This window comes from Hemitrygon akajei, unplaced genomic scaffold (assembly GCF_048418815.1).
Source record: "Hemitrygon akajei unplaced genomic scaffold, sHemAka1.3 Scf000131, whole genome shotgun sequence".
NCBI classification, from domain to species: Eukaryota; Metazoa; Chordata; class Chondrichthyes; order Myliobatiformes; family Dasyatidae; genus Hemitrygon; species Hemitrygon akajei.
Window position 1 is genome coordinate 1184133 of NW_027332017.1, and position 9023 is coordinate 1193155.

The following is a 9023-nucleotide window of genomic DNA, read 5'->3' on the forward strand; positions in this document are numbered from 1 at the left end:
AGAAGAATTGACCATCTTCATTAACAAAGGTCATATTTAGGTCTTTCTCCCAATGTTGTATACTTTTTAGTGATTAAGGGGATCAGTATTTTTGCATTTATTTATTTTTATTTTCATTTATTTTGTGATGGTCGATTGAAGACTTTTGAAGAGTTAATTAGCAAATATTCTCTCTCTCATACACACTTACTGCAATATCTTCAGGTCAGACAATTTTTACAAAAATAATTATCTAAGTTTCCATATATGCTGTTACGTACCCGTGACACGTGACAGTGGTACCCTTGTCACGTGACTGATGTTGAAGCTATACTGGACTTGAGGTAATGGTCTTGTGATGGTGGAGTGATGTCATTTTCCCGCCAGTAGAGATCATGTGACAGGTTTTTTTTACAGGTTATAAAAGGAAGACCCCACCCTGTGAGGAGGGGCAGTTCGTGGCTGGATTTGCCATGTTTACTTCATGCCACTGCGTGATTTAATGTGATAACGCAGTTTAGTTGAAAGATGAAGTTTTATCTAATGCCTAAAGTTTAAAAGGTCATTACCAGCAGTTTCTTTACAATACTGTTGGTTAAGAATCAGTGGAGAGTGAAGATTGGAGTTCGGGAGTTAAAGATCGAGGAGAATCAAATTTCGACGATGAAACGGGTTCGACCTTATTTGATCCTTATTCGAAAGGAATTCGTTGACTGTTCTCGTGTTAATCTCTGCGGGATAGCAGAAGATTGAGGACAGTGTGATAAAGGAAAGGTCAGTGCCTTTAAGCCGTTTTGTTTCATAAAATTCTTCGTGGGAAGAGTTCGACTTTGGAAACTGAAGAGAAACGACGGGGAAGAGAATTTAAATCGCCTTAAAAAGTCTCTCCTTTTAAATGGACAGTGAGCATTTTGAACTTTTGGCAATACCATTTTAAAGAACTGTTTTTGCAACATCGCTTTAAGAACTGTTAAGCTGCTTCACAGCAGCTCATTTCCGGTTACTTTAGTGTTTGTTTACTTTTGGGGGGTTTGTTGCCTGAATACGTAACAATGCAAGAATCTGATTTGTTGGATACTATTTTGAATATGAATCTTTTAGTAAGAGGTTCCGTTGGTAGAATTTATAATTTATTTTTAATACATTAATACAAAAAGATAACCTCCCACCTAAGGTTTAGACATGATAGAAATATTCGTTGTTTCAGATAGAGGGGGAGGGATGAAACGGGGTGGAGTGGCATTACTAGTCAGGGAAAATATCACAGCTGTGCATAGACAGGACAGACCGGAGGGCTTGTCTACAGTGGCCATATGAGTGGAGCTGAGGAACGGGAAAGGTGTGACCACACTAATAGGGGTGTATTATAGACCGCCCAATAGTCAGAGAGAATTGGAGGAGCAAATCTATATAAAGATAGTCGACTGATGTAAGAAACAGGAAGTTGTAATAGTAGGGGATTTTAACTTTCCTCATATTGACTGGGACTCCCAAACGGTAAAAGGGCTAGATGGCTTGGAGTTTGTCAAATGTTTTCAGGAAAGTGTTCTAAATCAATATATACAATGTCCTGTGTATGTTACTAAAAAGGGCTTCTTTGCTTTGTTACGAGTAGGAATGTTTCTTTGTCTGTTAAATGTTTCTCTCGCCGTTGTTTCGCTTTATAATGGCTGATATGGTAATTGTATTTATTTGTTAATCAATGGGGAATGTTATTGTGTTTTGTGAGGCTGGGAACTTGGGGGAGGGATTGCGCGGGCTTGGGGGTGAAGGGAGTCGGGAGGGAGACGCCGAGGAAGGTGGACGTGCGCTCGGAAGACTACCGGGGAGTCCGAGGTGGAAGACGTGGAAGTCGGAGGCAAGCGACGAGGGGTCGAATGGGTCGCTGGTTGAGCTCCAACGAGTGCACTAACTGACTGAACTTTGATAAGTTGGCGCCTTTTGTTTTTTCTTATATATATATATATATATATTGTATTGCCTAATACTCTTTTAATTTTAGTAAACTCTTTAAAGTGTATTTCATAACGGTATTTGTTGTGGGTTTGATACTGTTGGCGGGCGCGAGGCATAAACGCGATTATCACAGCGCCTCCGTGTACGGGAGGTGGGTTGGTGAGTTGCTGGATCTCCTTTTCCCCTAGACATATACCAGCCTTTTGGGTAAGTGTTACATTTGTGGAGTGCTCGCCCCGGATTGGATTGTCAGGGGGCTGTGGAATCGCGCAGGCAGCAGAGCGGAGATGGACAGAGATAAGATTGTTAACTGGTCCGAGTTGGAAGATGTACCGGTGCAGTATGCCTGTGTAGTGAGCGGAGTGGATTTTCGAGTTTCGGGAGACGTGTTAGTGCGGGGGTTAAGTTTGGTAAAAGGTTTTGGGCAGGTAGAATTGGTAGCTAGACGGTTTGGTAAAGAGGTGGAGTCTAGCTGGGTGTTGGTTCGTACGAGTGCTGACGTCAGGACGTTGGAACTGCCGGCGACGGTCAGTGTACCGGGGGAGGAGGGGCTGTGGGGGCTCCACCCCTTCTCCAAGGATGAGGCTGAGGAGACATCGGAGGAGGAGCTAGAGCTAGAGGAAAACCCCAGAGAGGTGGCAGGCACTAGCAAAGGGAGGAGGGAGGAGGGAGTCGTGACTAGGCCCCGCCCCCCACGTAGGGGGGAAGCCTCGGAGCTGGCAGCCGCACTTAACTCCATGGCGGGAGTGGCCGAGAGGCCACGGTTGAAGCTGGGGGTGTTCTCCGGAGCCAAGCCTACTCCGGACGGGGAGGTGGACTATGAGACCTGGATCGAGCATACGTCCTTGATGTTAGAGGAGTGGCCAGGCTCGGAGGAGGAGAAGCGGCAGCGATTGGTGGGAAGTTTGAGGGGTTTAGCAGCCAAAACAGTCCGGGAGTTGAAAGCTGAAAAGTCTGGGGCCTCAGTGGAGGAATGTATAGAAGTTTTGGAGGGAGCGTCTGGGTTGCCAGGGGAACCCTGGCTGCTTTTAGCAGAGTTCCAACGCCTGGAACAATAGAGAGGGGAAAAGCTCTCCGAGTACATATTTAGGATGGCGGGGATGCTCTCGGGGATGTGGCTAGCGTGAGGATGAGTCAGATATTCAGTGGCTCTCTGGAGGATGACAAGGTGGCGTGGACTATCCGGCAGGCTTATAGGAAAGGCCCTCCTCCATCGTACGGGCCACTGATTAGAGAGGTGCGGGAGGAAGAGAGAGCGTTGGGGCGAAAATGGGGCGCGGGCCTACGGGAGCGATCCTCAGCGATACAGGAAGTGGTGGCTGGGTGGAGGAATGACAACCTACCGGGGGGTAGAGAACCCCCTCTGGAGGGGAGCGACAGGGGAGGAACCCACTCTCAGGGGCGACCAGTGCAGTGGGTTGGGAGCGGGAGTCGTCCTGGGAGAGGAGGGGCGGCAGGCAGCATGTGCTTTAACTGTGGGAAAGAGGGGCATTTCAGGCGAGACTGTGGGCGGCCGAGGGTGTGCTATAGCTGTGGAGAGGAGGGACACTTTAGGTGGGATTGTGAGAGACAAGGAGTTCCGTGGAGGACAAGCCCCCTGCGACTAAGAAGGGGGAGGTGTCGGGAAACTTAGGAGAGGCTCAGTGAGGGAATGGACTGGAGCCTCTGGAGGAACACGTTCCCAGAGATCAGCCAGGGGACCACCGGGTGCCCACGCCTCTATTCCAGATGGGCTGGTATGACCCCGTGCCATTGTGGGTCTACGGATAGAGGGAGTTGACGCAAAAGCCGTTCTGGATACGGGATCGCAGGTGACCTTATTGTACCGGTCTTTCTACAACCAATATCTAAAGCATTTGCCCGTAACCCCATTTGACGCCATACAGATTTGGGGTGTGAGCGAGGGTGACTACCCGTACGATGGGTACCTATCGGTGAGATTGGAGTTCTCGGAGGGCGATGTGGGAGTGTCGGAAGCTATTGAGACGTTGGTGTTGGTGTGTCCTGACCCGGGGGAAACCGGTGGTGCTGCCCTCCTGGTGGGGACTCACTCCCCTGTGGTGCGACGGCTCCTGGGAGCTTGTAAGGAGAAAGGGGGGGAAGACTTTCTGGAGACCCTCCCGGTGCATCCAGTGTTTCGAGCAGTGTTCGAAGAAGGGGTTGCCTCCCTAGGACTGGACCCGGAGTGTAAACGAGGGACGGTGTGGTGTACGCAGGCGAGGCCCAAGGTGATCCGACCCGGGGAGGTAGCACTAGTGATAGGGACCCCCAGATTCCCAGGAGTGCCGACGGGCGAAGCCCTGTTTGTAGACGCCCCGGACGATCTTGAAGGGGAGACACGATTTCCGGCGGGGGCGCTGGTGAGGCCCGAAGTGCAGAGACCAGGGGTGGTACATGCGAGGCGTATAGCTATAAGTGTCAGGAACACCACGGCAAGAGAAATCACCTTTAAGAGGGGAATCCCGCTGGCACATCTGTTCCCGGTGACGGTAATGTCTAGCGCAGTGAGGACCCCTAACGGGGAGGGATCGGAGCATCAAAGGGAGCTGACCGCTGAAGTCTTTAACTTCGGGGATTCCCCTGGGTCGCCGGAGTGGAAACATAGGCTAGTGGAGAAGATGCTGAAGATGGAAGCTGTTTTTTTCTCTGGGCGAGTTTGATGTTGGCTGCTCCAAAAGCACTCGCCACACCATCCGGGTGACGGAGGACACCCCGTTCCGAGAGAGATCCCGGCGGCTGGCTCCGGCAGATGTTGAGGACGTGCGGCAGCACTTGTGCAAGTTGAAGGAGGCCGGAATCATAGCTGAGTCCCGAAGTCCTTATGCGTCCCCAATAGTGGTGGCAGGGAAGAAGAATGGGCGAGTGCGCATGTGTGTTGACTACAGGACGTTGAATCGGCGAACTGTCCCTGATCAATACACTGTCCCAAGAGTCGAGGATGCGTTGACCTGCCTGAGCGGTGCGATTTGGTTCAGTGTGCTGGATTTAAGAAGTGGGTATTACCAGATCCCGATGAATGCGGGCGATAAAGAGAAGACCGCTTTTATCTGCCCACTGGTTCTTTCAGTTCGAACGAATGCCCCAAGGCATATCAGGAGCCCCAGCCACCTTCCAGAGGCTCATGGAGAGAACTGTGGGGGATATGAATCTGTTAGAGGTACTAGTGTACCTGGACGATTTGATAGTGTTTGGATCGACTTTGGAGGAACATGAGGAGAGGCTGTTGAAGGTGTTGGGCCGGCTTAATGAAGAAGGGTTGAAGCTTTCCCTGGACAAATGCCAGTTCTGCAAGTCGTCGGTTAGCTACGTTGGTCATATCATTTCGCGAGAGGAAGTGGCTACTGATCCAACCAAGATAGAGACCGTGACCACCTGGCCGAGACCCCAGAAAGTGGGCGCTCTGCGCTCATTTTTGGGGTTCTGTGGGTATTACCGGCTATTTGTGAAAGGATACGCCAAAGTGTGTCACCCGTTGACTCTGCTGTTGTGTGGCTATCCCCCGATGGGAAAGAAAAGGACGGGGGACCAGAGGCAGGACGTTGGAGGATACTGGAACCCGGCGGAACCTTTTGGCTCGAGATGGGATGATCAATGTGAAGAGGCGTTCCGATCTTTGAAAAGGGCACTGACCCAGGCCCCGGTGTTGGCTTTTGCCGATCCCCAGAAGCCATATGTGCTGCACACGGATGCCAGTCGAGAGGGTCTCGGGGCTGTTCTGTACCAGGAGCATGGCAAAGCATTGAGGCCGGTAGCCTTTGTCAGCCGAAGCTTGTCGCCATCGGAGAGAAACTATCCCACTCACAAATTGGAGTTCCTGGCGCTGAAGTGGGCGGTGGTGGACAAGTTGGGCGATTACCTGTACGGAGCCAAGTTTGAGGTGCGAACGGATAACAATCCGCTCACTTATATTTTGACTTCGGCAAAGCTGGATGCCACAGGACATCGTTGGCTGGCGGCCTTGTCGGTATATGATTTCAGCCTGAGGTACCGGCCCGGAAGCAAGAATGTCGATGCGGATGCTTTGTCTCCTCGGGAGCCGGGGGAACAGGAGAGGGATGAGGAGTGGGAGAGTGTCCCTGCCCCTGGAGTGAAGGCGATGTGTCAGTTTGCTATCACCGTGAAGGCCGAGGGAAGAGGGAGGCTGGAACGAGCCGTGGACAATTTGGGGGGTTTTGACGACGCCATATCCCTAGCTTACTGTGACCTGACCGCACTACGGACTAAACAGTTGCCGGAACTGAGTCCGGGGGAAGTGGCAGCTGCTCAGCAAAATGACCCGGGCATTGGCACATTGTGGAGAGCGGTCGAAAGGGGGGTTGGGGCATTGGCTGAAAAGGCGAAACACCCATTCGTGCCCCTGTTGTTGAAGGAGTGGTCTCGGTTGAAGTTAAAGAACAAAATCTTGTACCGGGTAACGGCGCCTCCGGACCAACCCCACTGTTGGCAACTGGTCCTGCCGGAGGAGTATCGGCAGGCTGCACTCCAGGCCCTACATGATGATTCTGGACACTTGGGGGTGGAAAAGACCTATGGATTACTCAAAGACAGGATCTACTGGCCCCGGATGAGGGGGAAAGTCGAAGAATACTGTAGGGGCTGCAGTCGTTTCATCCGGAGGAAGACCCTGCCCCGCGTTGGCGGCTCCACTGTCGCACTTGCAGAGTGCGGGACCTCTGGACCTGGTATGTATGGATTTTCTGTCGATTGAGCCTGACACCAGCAACACCACGAATGTCTTAGTCATCACCGATCATTACACTCGCTATGCTCAGGCATTTCCCACTAAGGATCAGAAGGCGACGACAGTGGCGAAGGTGTTATGGGAGAAGTATTTTGTTCATTACGGCCTTCCCAGGCGAATCCATAGCGATCAGGGGCGAGACTTTGAGAGCCGCCTTATCCATGAATTACTGACTATGCTTGGGGTTGAGAAATCCAGGACTACCCCTTATCACCCACAGGGAGATCCGCAGCCAGAGAGGTTCAACAGGACCCTGTTGGATATGCTCGGGACGCTGGAGATTGGGCAGAAAAGCAGGTGGAGTCGTCATATTGGACACTTGGTTCACTGTTACAATTGTACTCGCAATGATGCTACAGGATATTCGCCCTATTATCTGATGTTCGGGCGGGAAGCGAGGTTGCCCATTGACTTGTGTTTTGGGGGTGAAGTGGGTGAATTACCCGGGAAGTCCCATCTAAAGTATGTGTCCGACATGAAGAGGGAGTTACAGCGGGCGTACGAGTTGGCCGAGGCGGCGGCTACCAAACAAAATCAGAGGAATAAGATGTGGTATGATGGAAAGGTGAGGTTTGTTCAATTATTGCCGGGCGACCGGGTCCTTTTACGGAATTTGGGACTCCCTGGTAAGCACAAGTTGGCAGGCCGATGGGCGGCCAGCCCCTATGTAATAGAAAGCCAGATGCCGAACCTGCCAGTTTACCGGGTGAAACCTGAGGATGGGAAAGGGCCTATCAAGGTACTCCATCGGAATCACCTGCTGCCGCTGGGTCAAGCGGTGCCGGTGGATACGGAGCCAGAGTGGGAGGTTACGCCCAGTACAAGAACTCTGCAAGGGTGCAGAGAAAGGGAAGAGACCGCTGCTGAAGAGCGGGGACGGGTCCCTCGGCCGGAAATGGCTACTGATTCGGAAGAGGACGACTCAGATGAGTGCCCCCTGTTCCCATTCGCTGGTGCTCCAGTACCCGGAGAGGAGGCTCCTGGCCCTTCCCATACTGAATTGGGTGAGAGGAGGGAAGGTCTTGAGGGTCAGATGGAGAGGCAGCCAACAGTGGTGGGAGAGAGGGTGGAGCCCGAGAGATCTCAGGTGAGGGAGGACCCCCGTGAGGAAGGGGGTGAGGGTCTGTCAGGAAGACCTGGGGTGTCCGAGACAGTGGGTTCGCAGGTGGAGAGGGAGCCCAGGGGGGCAGAAGGGGTATGGAGATCTCAGAGGATTAGGCGCCCCCCAGAGCGGTTGACATATGTGGTACCAGGAGAACCGAGTGTGATTTCTACTGCTCTGGGTAGTTATGTCACTGCTTTCTGCACCTGGGTTGGGTTTTGGGTGTTGCAAGAAGCTTTGGGGAACTCTAGTAATGCCATGAGGGCATGACATTTGCTGGTGGGGAGAGAATGTACAATGTCCTGTGTATGTTACTAAAAAGGGCTTCATTGGTTTGTTACGAGTAGGAATGCTTCTTTGTCTGTTAAAAGTTTCTCTTGCCGTTGTTTCGCTTTAGAATGGCTGATATTTTAATTTTATTCATTTGTTAATCAATGGGGAATGTTATTGTGTTTTGTGAGGCTGGGAACTTGGGGGAGGGGTTGCGCGGGCTTGGGGTGGGACGGGAGTCCGGAGGGAGATGCCGAGGAACGAGGACGTGCGCTCGGACGACCACCGGGGAGTCCGAAGTGGGAGTTTCGGGAGGACGACCACCGAGGAGTCGAATGGTTCGCTGGATGAGCTCCACCGATGTGCACTAAACTGACTGAACTTTGATAAGTTGGCGCCTTTTGTTTTTTTCTTGTATATATATATATATATATATATATATATATATATATTGCCTAATACTCTTTTAATTTTAGTAAACTCTTTAAAGTGTATTTCATACCGGTATTTGTTGTGGGTTTGATACTGTTGGCAGGCGCGAGGCAGAAACGCGATTCTCACAGCATCTGCGTGTACGGGAGGTGGGGTTGGTGTGTGGCTGGATCTCCTTTTCACCTAGACATATACCAGCCTGTTGGGTAAGTGTTACATTACTAATTAACTCTTCAAAAGTCATCAATCGACCATCACAAAATAAATGAAAATAAAAATAAATAAATCTGCAAAAAAAAAGATCCCCTTAATCACTAAAGATTAAACAAGTTTGGGAGAGAGAACTTAATATGACCTTTGTTAATGAAGATGGTCAATTCTTCTTTAATATGTGCCAATCAGTGTTTAATTCAATTTAAAATTGTTCACTGTTACTATTTAACAAAGGAGAGACTATCCAAAATATTTCCTAACATAGACAATAATTGCGATAGGTGTAAAACTGAAGTAGCCACTTTTTCACATATGTTCTGGTCATGTTTT